The 18,188-nt window shown below is 32.8% G+C and overlaps 1 protein-coding gene across 4 annotated transcripts in view; it reads right to left on the reverse strand.

Annotated features, from left to right (window-relative positions):
• Nucleotides 1-18,188, reverse strand: part of LOC129804848 (terminal nucleotidyltransferase 5C) — a 72,190-nt gene that overhangs the window by 24,553 nt on the left and 29,449 nt on the right. The window contains exons 1-2 of one of the 4 annotated variants that reach the window (XM_055852507.1): nucleotides 14,664-15,772; nucleotides 5,752-5,824 (exon numbers count right to left, since the gene is read on the reverse strand). The exons of 2 other annotated variants lie outside the window; for them this stretch is intronic. The gene's annotated coding sequence lies outside the window, so the exon portion shown is untranslated. Of the gene's footprint in view, nucleotides 1-5,751; nucleotides 5,825-14,663; nucleotides 15,773-18,188 lie in introns of those variants that run through there. One more of the 4 variants, XM_055852506.1, reaches the window with a different exon arrangement.

Genomic DNA, 18,188 nt, shown 5'->3' on the forward strand with positions numbered 1-18,188 from the left:
AGTGGACAACTAATAGAAATATGTAGTATAATCATTATTTGGTTATAATTACGTAAAGCTATCTATCGGCTTAAGCTGTGTCCGTTTCAGCACATAAGTCATTCGGACTTTTAATTGCGGCACAATGAAATTGATCATCAAAGCTAATTGCTTTCACTCGATGGATTCAATGCAGATTTTGTTGATATGTATAGTAATTTAAGTACCGTTATTAATTAAAATAAATACGTCACAAAATTTTAATTAGTTAAATGCTAATTAATCGAATAATTATGTAATTAAATTACAAAACAATTTTGAAATAATAATGAGTATAATTTGTAATTGAGAGAATACCAAATTGCATTAATCGATACGCAGAGTTTTTGAGCTATTATTCTAAATTTATTTGAAAGTTATTTCAATTGGAATTTGGATTTATCAAGTTGATCACTTCAAACCTGCCGCCCAGTGATCACAAATTGCATAAACCACCTACAAAGCTGTAGAGAGACAAAAAGATAGACAAGAATCCCAATTTCCACATAAATTGCCCGATAATGAAAATGATCATCTTATTGTTGGTCGAAGATCATACATTTTCATCTAACGCTCCCAAGATGAGGTGAAAAAAAAAACTTCTCCATTGTTGACTTTCAGTGATTGAAGTGTATTTGGCGAGACGAGAAAAAAAGACACTACAAGAAGATGGTTAAGTAGATAGTTTAAGCCATAGAGAAAAAAAGGTAGTGAAGAAAAAAGTAAATTGCATAATTTTAAAAGAGATTACTACATTTTATTCCCCTCCACCGAAGTTCTTTCACTCTCTTGTCTTCTCAGCCACTAAACAACTCTTATTTCGCTTTTTCCGCGTAATGCATATTACAAGAGAATTTGAGAGGAATAACGAAAAAAAAAGAAGCACAAAAGCTTTGTGGAGGGAATTCACCAAATTACACAACAAATATGAAGTTTATATGGTATTTTGTACATCATATTTTAACCTCTTCTCTCTGTCCCACCAATGGGGTTACCTCTGACTTGGTGATGGATCGAAAGTTGGAAATAATATTGGAATTTTCTCTATATTTTGTTGAGGGGTTAGTGTCTTCTGTACTGCCAATAAACCACATTTGACTACCAGGATATTTTAATACAATAGTAGATTATAAATTGGTGATAAGAATGACCAGTCTTTTGCGGTTTCGCTTGAACAATCAAATGACTGAAATAAATTCAAGTTAAAAATAGATTTGCCATTAAAAGTTATGCAATTTAACCAGACACTTTGAATGAAATTAGTGCCCGTATTCTAAAATAACTGTTAGCGATACCTGCGTATAGAATTTCCCAATAAATTTTCCGGTAATTCAAAGCGATTGCCCTAGAAAATCCATCTCACTTGGTATTTCTGCAATGTTCAATAAGGGAAATTTATTCAGAATACTAAATTGAAATTGCAAAATTTTAATTAAAATATCAATAAATAAAAAGAGGAATTCCTATAACAGTGAATTAACCAATTTCCGACGCTTTAGTACCGCTTTGTGCTCACATTAAAATTAATAAAACAAAAAAAACAATAGCACTTATTGACAATAATTTATTTTAGGCTACACTAGATAAGATGGTGAATTATTAGAAATGTTCAGTGAATAAAAAGTGGTTTGTTAGACAATTAAAATGTATATTATGAATTTTTATTAATGAAATTAATAAAAATTGAATAATATTTTGACAAATTAAAATTTCTTTATTTTTATGTAACTTTACTCAGTTTTAAAATAAAATTTTCATTTGGTAAAGATCTATATTCATTTTAGGGGAGAATCGGATTTTTTTTTGCATGACTTTGGAAAATGAAAATACTTTTGAAATTCATATTATTTTAGGATAATAAGTGTATGCCTATAAAGTGGGCTTCACATTGCTTATTAGACAAAACATTAATGAAATAAACAATAATTACGGTAAAGTGCCTTCAAGTCGACCGGTAGAGTTATTTATTCAATTTATTTATATTTGCACTAATATTTGGCGTATAATCTAAAATTAAAGGTCAATTATTTCATAAAAAATACGAATCAGTGACAATTTTATAGAAATACACCATTAAAACAGTCAAATATTGACCACCGCACACCGGTCGAGTCGAAGAATCGGTCGGCTCGAGGGTACTTTACCTTAATCAATATTTATACAGTGCATACTAATTTGAAAAAAAAAAAGATTTAAAAAAATGTTAAGATGTGAGAAACTGACCCAGTTTCTACATACTTTACTACAAGTTGTTCAAAATTTTATCAATTCGAGATTGGGAATATTCCGGATTTTGAATTTTTAAGACCTTGAATTTTGAAGACCTTCAGGATCTCGACTCATTAAGGATTTTGGCTGTTCAGAATTACGACCGTACTAGTATTTTCAATTTTTGGGATTTTGATCCATTTTGGGTTTTAGCTTTCGGGAACCAATTTGGGATTTTGTCTCTTCACGATTACTACTCAATGAGAATTTAACTTTTTTTGGAATTGTGATCCATTCGGGGTTTTAACTTTCCGGGATCTTCTCCGGATTTTGATTTTCCAGATTACGACTAATTCGGAATTTTGACTTTTTTAAATTTCGAATCATTCAGGACTTCAGCTTCTCGGAATTTGGAAGTATTTTGGATTTCAGTTTTTTGGAAGTACGACTCAATAAGGATTTTGATCTTTAGGGGGTATTGGATTTTCGGAATTTTGGCTCTTCAGGATTAGACCCATTTAGGATTTTGGGTTTTTTGCACCTTTGAACCATTCAGGAGATCTTTTCTTCGGAATTTCGACGCATACATGATTTTAGCTCTTTGATATTTCGACCTAATCAGGATTTTAGTTTATCAAGATTTTGATCCATTCGGGGTCTCGGCTTTTAGGGATTTCGATTCATTCACAACTTCGACTTTTCGAGATTCTGATGCTTTAGATTTTTTCGGGATTTTAGTTTTTTGGGACTTCGAACAATTCAGGATTTGGACGCATTCAAGACTTAGATTAGCTTTCAAGATTTTGAAAAATAAGCCCTCTCCTCTAGTAAATCTTATAACTTAAGTTTCTATTATTAATCACATCGTGATACTTGTATTACAGCGTAATATCAAAAGATTGAAAGAAGATCTCTAACTTATCATTGCTACTGAAGTGGTTGTGGACGATAAAATTAGATGGAAATTCATTAAGATGGATGTCCCATTTTCTTAAATAAATAATTAATATGCTTTTGTTTTCTAACATCGCCATTTGCATCAACCATTGCCCTAGTTGCATATTTTGGAACTCATACTTATTGTCGCATCTGCATTTTTTTAAAATTCAGATTTTAATAGTTTTTGACATTATTTAATATGAAATTATGTAATTAGATTATAAAAAAATATATTTAAAAAGATACGTTAAAGGTTGAAGCAAATAAAAATATGTGTATAACAGTTTAGTATTTAGTAGAACGAGTAATGCCGAAGGCACGATAACTTTTGTTTGTACAAATGTTTTCAAATTCCCTTTGAGAGTGAGCAAGATGACTAGATATAGCTTTCATTCATTCATATTGATATGTCAAAAACTTATTAACAAAATAAAAGTTATTGTGAGCAAGGCATAAGATCTAGTTCTACTTATCAGGTATTTTCTAAACATGTTTAGGAAAGAAAATATTTGTGTCTGGTCAATGTCCTATTCAGCTATAAAACTATAAAATCATTTTTTTTTAATAGAATAGTCACATATTGAAGTGCATTAATCTTCAAAGCAGGGCAAATGTCAATCGCTATAAAATGTGCTTGTGCTATTGATAAATTGAAAGAGGTGTAAATAAATCCGAGAGGATTACCTTATTGATACTTATAAATCATGGGGTCAATTGAATTGAAAGCTCATTAGAGAGCCATTGCAGCTGTTGATAAACTCCAATGGGCAAATATTAGTGTCCAATAAATCAATTTGAGCACTTTGTTTCAACGGACCACTTAAAATTGCATATAATAGAAAATTTAACAAGATTTTCAGCTGAATGAGAGGGAGAAACTTCTCGAGTTTCAAGTGCGTCATTGCTTTATCATAAGAGTTCTCAAAAATTGACTTTCACGCGAAAGCTCAATCAATAATGAAACAATCGATCAATTAAATAGCAATCTCTAGATAAAAAAACAACATACGACAAAATCATTTTCTAAAAATAGATTTTTGAGAGAATTTTTTTCACGTGCAATATTGCATTTTATTGAAGTTTAACTTTAGCTGATGACCCCTTGAAAGAAAGCAGTTTAACTGCATTTCGAAGACACACTCCCGCAAGGCATCCAAAAAAAAGTCTCATGCAAACACGTGCAAATTCAGCTGTTTTGTGCACCTTCTTCCACCAAACAACGCAAAAATTATTCAATAGAGGTGCGCCTGAGGAAAAATTCAAGGTGATTGTTGGATATTGAAGAAAAACTATCTGATATTTGCTTGGAGAAATAATAAAAAAAAATTTCAAATGTTTCACTAACAAACAGTATGGTTTGTGTATTGTGCAATTATTCTGACAATATTTTTGTTTGTTGGCGTAAACATGTGCTAACCCGTGGTTCTCACAACATTTTTTTCTCCTACAACATCGTTTTTCTCCCAGTCGGTTTGGTCTTTTTTCGTAAGAGATATTTTGACTTCTCGAAAAAAGTCAGTACTTAGAGTTAGATAAGCTCTTATTCTAGTATTCTCTATCTTCAAGTTAGAGTGAAAAATAATTCTATCAAAATCCTTAATCATCTTATTCAAAAACCTAGTTTTGATTGCCCTTTCTTAACTCAAAGTATCTCGGAAACAAATGACAGTTTAACTAGAAAAAAATGTCGTTAATGTTCGAAAATTTGAATAGAAACTTTAAAAGTTCGAATTAAATGTTCATAAATTGACATAGGGGAATGTGCTCTCTCTTCGAACGTTCATGTCTTCGAACAATGTGAATTCCTTTTGTTTTTCGTATGAGATTTATATTAAATCAATCACTGAATTATCAACAGTTGATGATAAGTCAACTAATATTTAATACAAACGTCTAAGTTTCTTAGGAAAACTAAAAGAAAATTCACTTTATTCGAAGGCGTGGACATTCGAAGGGAGAGTACTTTCCCCTAATGCTTTTTGTTGGGAATTATAATATTTCAGAGGGAAATTACTAATTTTGTTAATTTGATTTTTCAAACAGCCAGCTAAAAGAGTGCCACTCGAACTTGAAAGACGATGCAAAATTATGAATCATGTTACGTTCATCTGTAATTAAATACAGATTCCTCTTACAATATTTTAATTCAGTCACGATTTCTGATTGGCTGAAAGCAGTTACGAATTTAAAAAGAAGACGCATTGCTTGTAATTATTTTTATATAAATAAATATTTAGTTTCATAAAATAAGGAGAGGCATTGCTGAACTTCTCAAATATTTCTAAGGAATAAATTAAAGAAGAAAAAGCGATCGAAGATCGGTTTCAAAAATTAAAGAACAGGCATCTTACTTCTTGTTCTGATCGCATGGTGGTTCTCGTTATTCAAATTTCGAAGTCTCACAAGTCTTAACTTGTTAATCTTCACTTTCTTATCAAGAAAGTCAAAGGAATGACTAAGTCACTTAATCTATGAAAAGCATCCTTATAAAATTTTCCAACATTCTAAGAGAATTTAGTTTAAAAATCGAAATTCTATTCGAAATTTTCGAACAGGGTCATTTGATGCAAATAGAAAGTTCTTTACCTTTTAGTCGAGACACTTTTAGAGAATCAAACCCTATCTGTGAATACACCGAATATGTAGTTGCTTTGCTTACCTGAAAAAATAGAAAACGATGCATTAGTAATTAATTCGATCAGAGTACAATATTAAATAATCTTGAAATCCTTAAAACATCGATTTACGTAACAGAACAAAACGTCAAAGAATAACTTTTGTTTTTTAAACATGTTTTCGAAACCTCCTATAAGAGAGAGCGAGATGAGTAGATCTAAATCTGAGTCATTGTCACTGAAATGTCAAAATTATGTATTTAAATGAAAGAGAATGTAACCTATATCTAGTCATTTCGCTCGCTCTTACAGGAAATTTGAAAATATGTTTACAAACAGAAAGGTTATTGCGTTCTGAGCATAGTATTGCAAAACGTACAATAGCTTTTGATTAGTACACATGTTTTTGACATTTCGATAAGAGTGAGTGAGATCTAGATCTAGTCATCTCGCTCATTCTCATGGGAAATTTTGAAAACATGTTTATAAACAAAAGTTATTGTGCGCTGGTCATATTTCGCTGACATAATATTATTTTTGTATTGGGTTCTGGGATATTACCCTACGAATGTTCCATTGAAATATTTATTTATCTTCAGTGTTTTCTTTATTCTTAACAATTTTTTTTAATTTTACCATTTTCATAGAGCTCAATGACTTTATTTTTACAAAAAGAAAAAATATTGAAAAAGTTTTCCTCCGCGAGGGGGCACTGTTTTTCCCGCAGGAGGCGCTAGCGGCTGTTCCTAGTTTCAATATTTTCAAATTTCTTCTTGAAAAGTTAAGCCAAATTCAACAAAATTTCAGAAAAGTCTTTTCAAACTCAACAAGAGAGCCCTATATTGTCTATAGATGAGAGTAGGTCAGTTTCAAGCATACACGACTTTCGAAAATAATTTTTTTTGATCATAAATTCATGTAACAGAAATATACTAATTCTTTTCAAGTAGTCTATTAACAAGAGAAATGAGCTGAATTAAGGTAACTTGAATGCAGTCTGTAAACGTTTGACAAATTAGTCCTCGAAAAAAAATTTCAGCTGTTTGGAACTGCCCCATCTCCCCCTACAGAGTTCCTACTTTTCTAAGAATTTTTCCTGTTCTGAATATACCATTACTATGAAATGTATACTGTCATTTCAGTAAGGTTAATTTTTTGCAATTTATCAAAAAATAAATAACCGGCTTTAAAAATAAATTATGATATCTGGGGCATAATTATCCAGTAAATGCATTTTTTTCTTTGTCGATTATTTATGAATCACGTATCTGAATCAAGCTGATAAATATTTCAATATGGAAGGATTTAGTTACTATGAATAAAGAGTAGTTTACATAATATTCTTTCTAAGGATAGCTACAACACCCCACTGTGTAATACTGCCCCTGACTAGTTCTACCTTGAGCTTCCCTATTAAGATTTTTCAATAGCCCAAAATAACTCATTGATCAAAATAATTTCTTGATAAAATACGTCAAATTCTGTAAAGGATAATATGAGAAAAATATAAAGTGTTCGAAGACAGAGTATGTGCAAAGCCTGAAGACCTTCTCCTATAATTATTTTAAAAATAATAATAAAATTGTCCATTATACTAAATCTTTGACTAAATTAAGCTTAACCATTTCTTTTCATCTAATTTCTCTAGTAATTCTCAGGGGGGTACCATTAGCTCTGAAAAATACGACCGGTTTTAGTGTAAATTTTTCCCTGTTTTCGTACACATTTCACGATATAACTCTAAAACTATGTAGGTTGCCAATTTGGGGTTTTCGGTGGCCTATTCAATATTAAGCTGGCTTTTATTTTGTATTTGTATTTTTTGCTAATTAATGCCCAACGCACAATAACTTTTGTTTTGTAAACATGTGTTTAACATTTCAATGAGAGTGAGGGAGATCTAGATCTAGTCAACTTGCTCACTCTCATAGGAAATTTTGAAATCATATTTACAAACATAAGTTATTGTGCGTTGGGCATAATTCTACAGTGACAGAAAACAGGTAGGGGGAGGCTTTGATGTTTCGCACATACGCTACCATCGGACACTTCGAATTTCTCCGGTATTACTTTATAACTTTCACTGATGGCTATATATTTTAGTAGCTAGTCTTAAATCACACCTTTCCTGAAAAAATTGGGAGTCTAATCCTTTTCCCCTAGTTTTAGGAAACAAAAATTAAAAACAGGTCCAAAACTGTAATTTTGCTGTGCAATATTTCATACGATTGTGCAGAATTAATATCACTTTTCTGAAAAACTACTATCACAGAGGGTAGAAGGGTTATTAGGAATCAGATTTAAGTAAAAATCTTTTAGGCTGAACAGGCACTTTTTGTGGGTGGAACAAAATTCACAAACTTGACTCAGATTCATCGATCGCACATAGAAGACATGGCTTCTCTCACATTTTCCAAGAAACTTCATTTTAGATGCGATCCCTCATATTCACATCTATTGTAATCTACCGATTTGATCCACCACTAAAAAGGAAAACTTAAAAATCGTAAAGTTGATAAACAAGAAGTAATTTGACTCAAATAGGTTGCAGTTGAGTAATTATTAAGCAATTTTGGATTTCTTTGATATAAAAATATTTTTCAAGCTTGCACAAACTGAATGTGCAATGAAAGAATCACATCTGCAATAAGCTCATACAGTTTACAACTGCTTTTTGACAATCTTTGACATAACCTCACTATTGTGTTGTTTTGCATGACAAAGAAAAGAAATTGTCCGTAAGAAGATGTTTTGTGAAAATTTTAGCTTGTTCACCTGCTGAAGCTCAATATCTGTGCTAAATCCCGATTCCTGCAGCTGCAGGAACAGAGAAATCTTCAATGATGCGCATTCAAACGTTTTTGTGCATATCCGGCTCCGTGGAGGAATGGTGGAATCTTGTGTGGTATTCTCGCTTGCTGAGTTTTAGTCAATTTTTAGCTTTAAAAACTTATTGATTCGTGTAAATTTGGTGATATTTGGACTTTTCAAGAAAGTATTCATCAGATTTAACCGTTTCCGGAGTGAAATTCTCGTAGAATCAAGCAAAAAAATGGTTTTTAATGTCAATAAAACATCTCTCAGAAAAGTTCCAAAAAAGTGATATTAAAATGTTTTATTCCTTATAAAAATGGTTTAATCAAGTAGATTAGAGTTCCCTTTAAACAATGATGTGCAACTTTTAGTGTCCGGTGCAAAATTTACGGTGAAAATGGGGTGTTCAATGATGGCGTGAATCGTGTGCGATAATAGAAACTTGATTCATCTATCGGACAAATCGCCATTAAATTTTCATTTTCCTCTGGAGGAAAATCTAAGGATTTCCTGGGATTTTGTTTGGTGGGATTATGAACCTTATAAGTAAGACATTTTTTTGGCATAGTTGGAGAATCCATACGGTTTGCATGGTAGTCAGAAAAACTCACTGAACTTGAACATCATTTTTGTGTGCGAAAGTTCAAAGCCTCCCCCTAATAAACTCAAAAGTATTTTCGGCTTGCTAGAAGCATATGGGAGCATAGGAAGCGTCATGCCCCTGGTAATACTCTAAAATGTAAATAACGGATCCGAAACCAAATCTGAAACTAATAAATCGGTTTGTGTGCTAAATTTTTAATTGAAATTGCTTGTGATAAACAAAATATTGTGCAATTTATCAAGTAATGCAAATATGGAGTTAATTTGCTATTGTAACAACTTTTCGTGTGAGATAATGAAAAAGTGTTATCATATCGTGATTGTGAACCTTGAAAGTTTATTTTATCTGATGCATTGATGTAAAACTTTTTCTGCAAGTATTTTTATTCTATATAGCGTTGTTTACTAAACTAGAACTTTTATTTATTTTTTGTTCCACACGCAAAAAAACGAGTCGTTTGTTGCCTAAAATATTCCAAAAAGAATAATATTCCATGGGACTTTTTTTTATTCCGAGAAGAGACTCATTCAGCAACAAACAGCATGTGAGGAAGGTAAAATAAAAAGTACCGAGTCAGTATCCGGCAGAAAATGTCATTTACAACATTTTAATTCATCGACTTGGGCACTAGACAATTTAATTAATGCCTTTCTGTGGGGCTTCTTACATTTCTTTTTGCACTGAACACCGGGAGTTTTTCCAAAAGCACACAGGTAGATCGTGAAAGTTCGTATAGTGCTAAAAGCTTCCGTTGGCGAAAGTCTAAGGGACAAGGGGCATTCCCTCTCTCTATGGGGACTTTTCCTCTCCCCCCGAAAAAAAAAAGTGAGTGAAAAAATGCATAATCACCTGTGGAATTTTTCCCATTGACTCATCCCACCTTGCAATGTCCGCAAAATCATCAATGGACACGTGATTTGTAGAAAAGTGTTGGGATTTTGTATACTCTTCTCCTCACTCTCCATTCAACAAAAATAATACACAACAACCTATTTTTTCACCTCAACCAGAGATTACAAGCCACGCAGTGTTTACCCATTGACAAATAAATATATATGCACAATTGTCACCTGTGCTGACGTCACAGAGATCCACGCATACATATCTCCATTCATACACGGTGAATTCTAATTAGGCAGAATTACCCATTCCATGGCTTTAGTATTACACTCTCATTTTTCTTCTTTTCTATCACCCAGCTGTCCTCCCATTATATTATTTATTTACCCAACTCTCGGGTAAATAAATTCTCATATGTCTTATTTTATCGTATATAATCTTTAATTCCGTTTCTCACACGTCAAACGCCTCAAGACTTTCTTTCTGCCAAACGACAGTTTTTTTGCCTCCTTTTCTTTCTATCCCATTACTTTCTGGGGAAATTTCGGCAATTTCCTTATCACAGGAAATCATTTCACATTTTGAAGTGTTGAGCCCCATAGGCAAGTAAAAAAAAAACATCTGCGACTTGTGAAAATGAATGCGATATATTGGATGAAATGAGAGTCGGAAAAGGCGCAAAAAATTGTGACATTAATTGGTTAAGTCTGATTTCTGTGTCTCTGGGGCAAGAAATGTGAGCCGAAGTGACTAAAAGTGGCCTTGGCTGCAATTAGAATTTCGTTAGAATTTAAAATCATGTCAGTGCAGTAACATAACCTTTTATGTAGCGGAATCGAGGGGTATACTAGAGCATTGATCAGCTTTGGTCAGCTTGGTCGTACTTTCGAAAAAATAAAAATCGATCTGTCGCTCTGACAACATGTTACGACCGTTGTGTTAATCAGTTGATCTTTTCAAAGATTGTGTCAACCTGCCAGCATTTTACAAAGATTGTGCCGATCTGCCGGTTTTCTATGGAGGTCATGCCGATTTTTTGGCGATTTGTTACGCAGACGGTGTCAATCAGTCGGTTTTTGGAAAGATTGTGCCGATCTACCAGTATTATATTGTACAAAGATCGAGCAGATATGTCGATCTGTCGATCTGTCATGAAGATTGTGCCGATCAGTTGATCTTTGCAAAAATTGTACCGATCAACCAGAATTTTATGAAGATCGAGCCGATATATCGCTCTGCTGATCTGTTATGAAGATTGTGCCGACCAGTTGATCTTTGTAAAGATTGTGACAATTTTCCGGTCTTCTATTAAGATCATGCCGTTATACCTTGCTGACCTGTTACGAAGACTGTGCCGATCAGCTGATCTTCAAGATTGTGTCGATCTGTCGGTCTTCATGAAAATCGAGCTAGTATGTCGCTCAGCGAATTTGTTATGAAGACTATACCGATCAGTCGGTCTTTGCAATAATTGTGACGATCTACCACTCTTTTACGAAGATAAAGTGGATACATTGCTCTACCAATTTGTTACGAAGACGGTGCCGATCAGTTGATCTTTGTAAAAATTGTACCGATCAATCAGTATTTTATGAAGATCGATCCGATATGCCGTAATATTGCGAAGATTGTGCCGATCAGTTGATCTTTGTAAAGTTTGTGACGATTTTCCGGTCTTCTATGAAGATCATGCCGACATGCCTTGCTGACCTGTTACGAAGACTGTGCCGATCAGCTGATCTTCGCAAAGATTGTATCAATCTGCCGGTCTTCATGAAAATCGAGCTAGTATGTCGCTCAGCCGATCTGTTACAAAGACTGTACTGATCTGTCGATCTTTGGAAAACTTATACGGAATTGCAATTTATGAAAATCGAGCCAATATGCCGCTCTGGGAATTTGTTACGAAGACAGTACCGATCCGTCGATCTGTGGGTTTTTAATGAAAATCGTGCTGATTGTCACTTTGCCGATCTATTATAAAAATCGTGTTGAACTTCTTGTTGATCTTCTTACAGATATCTTCTAGGTTAATCATGCTAATCGACCGGCCTTCCAATATTGTTTGAATTTTATACTGATAACCTGATCTTTCTAAAGGTCCTTGACTCATGAAGACCTAATAATCTTTTACAAGTATCATACTACTATGTGCTGATAAATTGCGAATATCGTACAAAATTGTCATTCTATCATGACGATCACTAATTTTCCGGTCTTTTTTGGAAAATCATTCTGACTTGCCTATTTGGTTTCATATCGTACTAGAATCTGCGTAACATAACTTCTTCAAATATATTTATAACTAGTATTGGAAATGAATTTTTAAAAATTTATCTAAATTAATAGCATAAATTAAAATATTTTTCAGAAAACCTATTTATAAAGACTAACCTATCTAACTAATCAATTCATTCTTTGAGATTGCATATCTCTCATAAGTCTTTTTTGGAGGTTATATCTTCGAGTATAATGGCCTTGACAGACATGAGGATTAGCCGAAAGTCGGCTTAGCGTAATTATATTCGAAGTAATGGTTATACTACTTTTCCATCATTTTCCACTAAACCGTCTCTCGGCTTAAGTCGTAAGTGTGTCAAGGACCTAACATAACCTTAGATGAGCCTTAACTAAAAGCAACAAACTGGACATTTGATTCATTTAGATAGAGTCCCTAGTTTTTATTTTGATATTCATGTCAATTTTATGTAAGTAAGTGGTTGATGTTGTGCATAGAGTATTTTTGAAGGACCCTATGTAAAGGTCATGTGAAAAAAGTTAAATAACCTTAAAAATGGCTTAAGTAGAATGAAATGACATGAAAGGTATTTAAAATTCATTCATTTCATTACCTCAAATCTCATACAAGAATTTTGGAATAACCTTATAGTAACAGTTACTTCAAATTCGTCAACATAACCTCAAAAATATCACAGTATTAACAAAGACAGGAAAGTATAACCTACAAATTAGTGCACTTATTTGAAGATGAATGATTATGTATTTAGTTAAATTAAGTTATTGAAGAGGCATTATAATAAATTTGATAAACAATCAATTGTCTCAATCCCAGTGTCGCAGCATAATTAGAAAATAATCAAATTATAGGTTATGTCAGATAGGATAATTTAATTGCTAGAACAGCAAAATTAATTGGGAATACGTGTTTAGCCCAATTAATGTTGTTAATTAAAATTATAATTAAATTGATCCAAATTAAAGTATTGACTATTAGAGAATTCTGCTTTGGATGTTACGTCAGGAACGGTATAATTCCAAAGCAGGACATGTTATTACAAATGATAGGATATCTATTTATATAAATTAGGCCATTGAATTTCAATTCCACCAAATTTGATATACATTATTGGCTCCAGCTACAACCAGAATGAGATTATGGGAGTCTGTGTTAGAGGTTATTTTAGAGATAGTAACATAACCTCTAAATTAATGCAATCAATATCAAATGACAGTGACTCATTTGGCTAAATTAAGCCATCTATAATTATAACTTTGTACAAACTTGATACACATTTTTTTCTCTCAATAATTTGCAGTATAATTAGTCTTCTATTTATGATTGAGTTTTACACAGTTACTTAAGATCACATAATTTGAGATTGAAAAGTCATAAAGTTTCCACATTGCTTCCCACTCCCAATAGGTAATTGCTGTCTTTCAATGTCATTGAAATATTACTCATGCTGAATAGTTAATAGATTTATATGGAATTACCATCTGAAACAATTTGAGGGGAGAGATTCTTAAGTGAAATTGAAAGCTTCATGTTTGATAAATTGTTGTATTAAATTATTGAATGGGGAGATGATTAGCTATGCAATGCAAATGAATTGGTATTATTAGCATGGCATGTCAAAAGGATTCCTCGAAAGGCTTATGGGTAACTCAAAGCTTTGTCTGGAGCTTTTAGGGCAACAATGCAAGTGTCTATTAGTATCTCAATCATGTAAGAGATAGGATACTTTACCATTCGAGTTGAGAGTCTGCAAAGATTTAAGGATTTAACTTGGGATTTAAGTGAAATTCCTTTTGAAGAGGTATTTTATATGAATCGGATAAGGTCAACTCTTTTCGTGATTTTAACTTATATTTCAAGAGTTGTATTAAATTTCATAGTTAATTATGCATAAGTTTCTAAATTAGCATATATTGCTTGAGGCTGTGAATCCCCTGCGGCTCACATCTCTGCTGGTTAACGATAGTTTTTTATCGCTGAATGAACGATTAAGAAGGTTTCTCGTGTTCACTTTTGACTTCGATTTCAGACCCAAAATCACAACATAAACTTGACCCACTTCGAGGGAAATTTCACGAAACCTTTCTGGATTGGAAGGCACTTTTGTGAGTAGAGGGAGTGTCACTTGAATAATAATTATAAAAAAAAGAGAGCGATCTTGTGTCCCTGAAAGCGATCGCAAGTGAGATAAATCTGTGGCAGAACCTTGATTTTGGCCTCTCAAAAATTAATGATTTTTCCTGGGCCAAATTTCTTCTGATTGTAGCCTCTGGGGATTAAATTGTCAAGTTAATGGTCTACTCACATGAATGATATTTCTTTGAAAATATTTGCAAAAACAAATTTTTGGGGATGAAATTGGCTTTACCTTTTAGCAAAAATATGGAGGAATGGAATTATTATGTAGGATGTAGGATTGCACTCAGATTGGCAAACAATTTTGAATAAAATATCACTAATAACGTAACGCAAAACTAATAACGTAATACAAATTAACTTTACTGTACATTCAGTTTTTTTGGAGATGATTATAGATTGGAAGTTCACAGAGAAATGATCTTTGGCAGAAATTGCCCAAATTCAACTGAGTGAACTTTTGACTTAACGGAAGTACTGGAGGGGAATAAGTCGTTCAGCTGGTGCAACAATAATTTTTTTCTATTCTTCCAATGACGTGTGTGTACGATTTTAGGAGTCGAGCAGAATAATGGGTGCGATTCTTTGCATTAACAAACTCTATAAAAAATAGGGAAAGGTTTTCAGTTTTCGCACAGACTCTGGCTTCGTACACTTCATATTCTTCTCATAATCCTTCAATGAATCTGACCTGATAGCAATTGGGGGCAGCGCGCTACCTTCGGACGACTCGAGCTTCGGACAACTTAATTTTTTCTATCTTCCCAATGGATTTCACCCATGGCTCTTTTCAGGAAATTTGAAGCATTGGACTAGCTATTTGGGTAAATGTCCTAATTCAAAACCATTTCCAGACTCTTTAACTTTGACAGAAGATTCAACACATTAAGTTCAATTTTTTTCTGAAGAGAATTACATAAATTTGCTCCTTGACTCTTCTAGAATGTTACTGTTTAATGAAAATTCTTTAAATATAATTTGGAAACTTCTTAAATACAATAAAAACACACGTGTGAAAAATGCTTCTATTGGAAAGAAATTAATCCAAATGGAGACAAGGGAAAGTTCCTAATTGGAGACAAACAGTGTAAGTGAAACCGCGGAAAAAGGCTTCGAAAACCTTGAGTTGCTCTTGAGTGCAGGATTTGTTCTTGTTCCTGGTCTTTTTCCTTTCCTATCTAAAACAATAAGAAAATCTCTTTAAAAAAATCATATTTCCGGGGTTTCCAATTAAAGCATTTGCAGACACTTCAGAAAAAAACCCTTTTTGTTCACGAAATAGGTAATTATTTCATTTGAAAACTTCACGTACCGTTAACAATAAAGATTAGCACTTAATTTAACTAAAATTAGCCAGAAATATGACATAAATGTTAAACAAAACAAATAAATGACTGTCACCTTATTGTGTTTTTCATTGGAAAACATGATTGATCGATGAAAAATTCGACGGTGAAATGGTACACTTTAAGGTTTCTGAGAAATAATCAAATTAAAATTTGTAAATATGAATGGATTTTCGCTTTATTTATAGAAAAATTAACTGAATAATGAAACTGTGATAAAGAAAATATATAAATATAATAATTTAATACTTTATTTATAATGAAAACAATGACGTTTCCATTTGGAGTAGCGAAAAATTTCCATTTGGAGCAGGTTTTGAATTAGCTTAATTTACCCTAAGTTATAATTTTATAAATGATCAAAATCATTAAAAAAGTATTGAAAAAAATAATGTGTTCGAAGCCTGAATCGTCCGAAGGTAATAGTCAGTCAGTCACACATTTCCTAAAAAGCTTAGGACACATTCATTGAAGAAACATGGGAAAACCATAAAATGTTAGAAGCCTGAAATCATTTCCCTGGAATCAGAATTTAGCAGGGATTTTTCTGAGTTTTTGGTTCAATTTAACTGATGTTTTTACCTTGAAGCTTGAGAATTAAAAATTAAGAACAGTCGCCAGCTCCATTTGCAGGAGAAACCAACGCCACCATGCGGAGGAATACCTTGTCAAGGTCTGTAAATTTTTAACAGTGGTATTTCTTTAATTCTTAAAAACGTGTTCGGTAAGGGGTCACATTCTTATTTTTAATGACAAAGATTTTGATTGATTTGAGTAATTTATTTCAACCCAATTGACATCCGAATTGCTGTTGGGAATGGGGCTCTTTAGTTACTTCACTCTTTCAATTACTTGAGAAAAATATCCCGAAAGGGATGGAAAGCATTTTGTGGTTCTTTTCTGGCTTCGCGGAATATTATGTAAAGTTCTTGCTCAAAATGGCGGACGGTAAATTTGACATTGCATCAATTTTGATGAAATTTTCCACCATTCTCTTTCCTGATTTAAATTCTGGCTGGCAATTTGTTTTCTCGGTTAGGCACTCTATCCAAATCAATATTGTTTGCATTGAATTATTGCAAAGGATTTAAATTCAATGACCGTTGGGAGGTATGTTTGACAGCCGTTCCTAACGCCTTTAGAATTCAAAACAATTTTTTTTTTCAAAAAATATCATTAATCTGTAAGACACTAGTTCGATAATATAAATATTTTATCCTCAGTTTTTTAAGTACATTGACTGAATGGATTAAGGTCCAGGCAAAACTTACTTCACATAACCTCAAATTTTACATTTTGAATTCAACCGTTCTTTATATTTGAGGAGTTTCTTCATAAGAAACTTTACTATTTTCTTTAAATGGTAATGTTTAAATTTTGTTTCGAAATGAAACTCGATCATAAATAGGGGAAACCGGGGCAGAATTGAACACGGGGTAGTATCGACACTGCGTTTTTTAAATTAATTATTAGACTTCAAAGTATGATATCTGTGTGAATTCATGGACACTATAAGGATGCTCGTCCACAGAAGAAGTGATCGTCATTGTCCAAGTAGCTTAGAAATAAAAAATCAGTGTTCAGTACTAGCCCATATTCGATAGTGCCCCGTTTTCCCCTAAACTTATCTGCACAAGCTAAATAAAAACACACTGAAGATCGATTATTTGGAAGTTTTCGTGTTTCGGCGGAAGTTAAAAAAAAGAGCTTTTCCCACTGCTCAACAATAAAAGCAGTTGAAAAAGTTTTTTTTCTTGCAAAATCCGGATTCTCACTCTCAATGTATATCTTCTTTCTGGGGAATGATGCTTTTTGCTGTTTTTTTTTCTTTCCACCCAGTAATTTTATATTTACAATCGTGCCCAGAGGCATTCAATAAAATATTGTCGCTTTTTTTTCATCTTTGTTTTTTTTTCTTTTTTAGAAAATCAGACAACAATATTACAAGCAATTTTTAGCCGTATATTTCATAGCACAAAATGCGCATCATTTGGCCGGGGAAAATGTTTTCCCAATTGACAGATTTGCGGTTTTAGTAAGCCTGACATGGGCAAATGTGACTCAAAATGAGTGATGGATTTTTGCAAAATTAAAGTAAATTCTTCATTTATGCCATTTTTGCTAATTATCTTCTGGGCTTTATCAATAACCTTGAAGAGTGTAAACTCTTGATATGTTCACGTTTTTTTTATTCCCTGCCTTTATTCCTTCTCGCCTCAAAGATGTTGTTGGAGGAAAAAAACATCTCATTAATTGCTCACCACAATAAACCGCGGAAATTGATAAAGACAGCCATATAAGAGGCACGAGAGAGGCTGTAAAAACAATCCTGAAGAAATCTCTTCAGGTGAAACAGGTGAAAATTTAAAAGTGGAATTGATGGCAAATGCCAAGAACTGTGTCAATGAGTG

Source organism: Phlebotomus papatasi, chromosome 2, assembly GCF_024763615.1.
Source record: "Phlebotomus papatasi isolate M1 chromosome 2, Ppap_2.1, whole genome shotgun sequence".
Taxonomy (NCBI): domain Eukaryota; kingdom Metazoa; phylum Arthropoda; class Insecta; order Diptera; family Psychodidae; genus Phlebotomus; species Phlebotomus papatasi.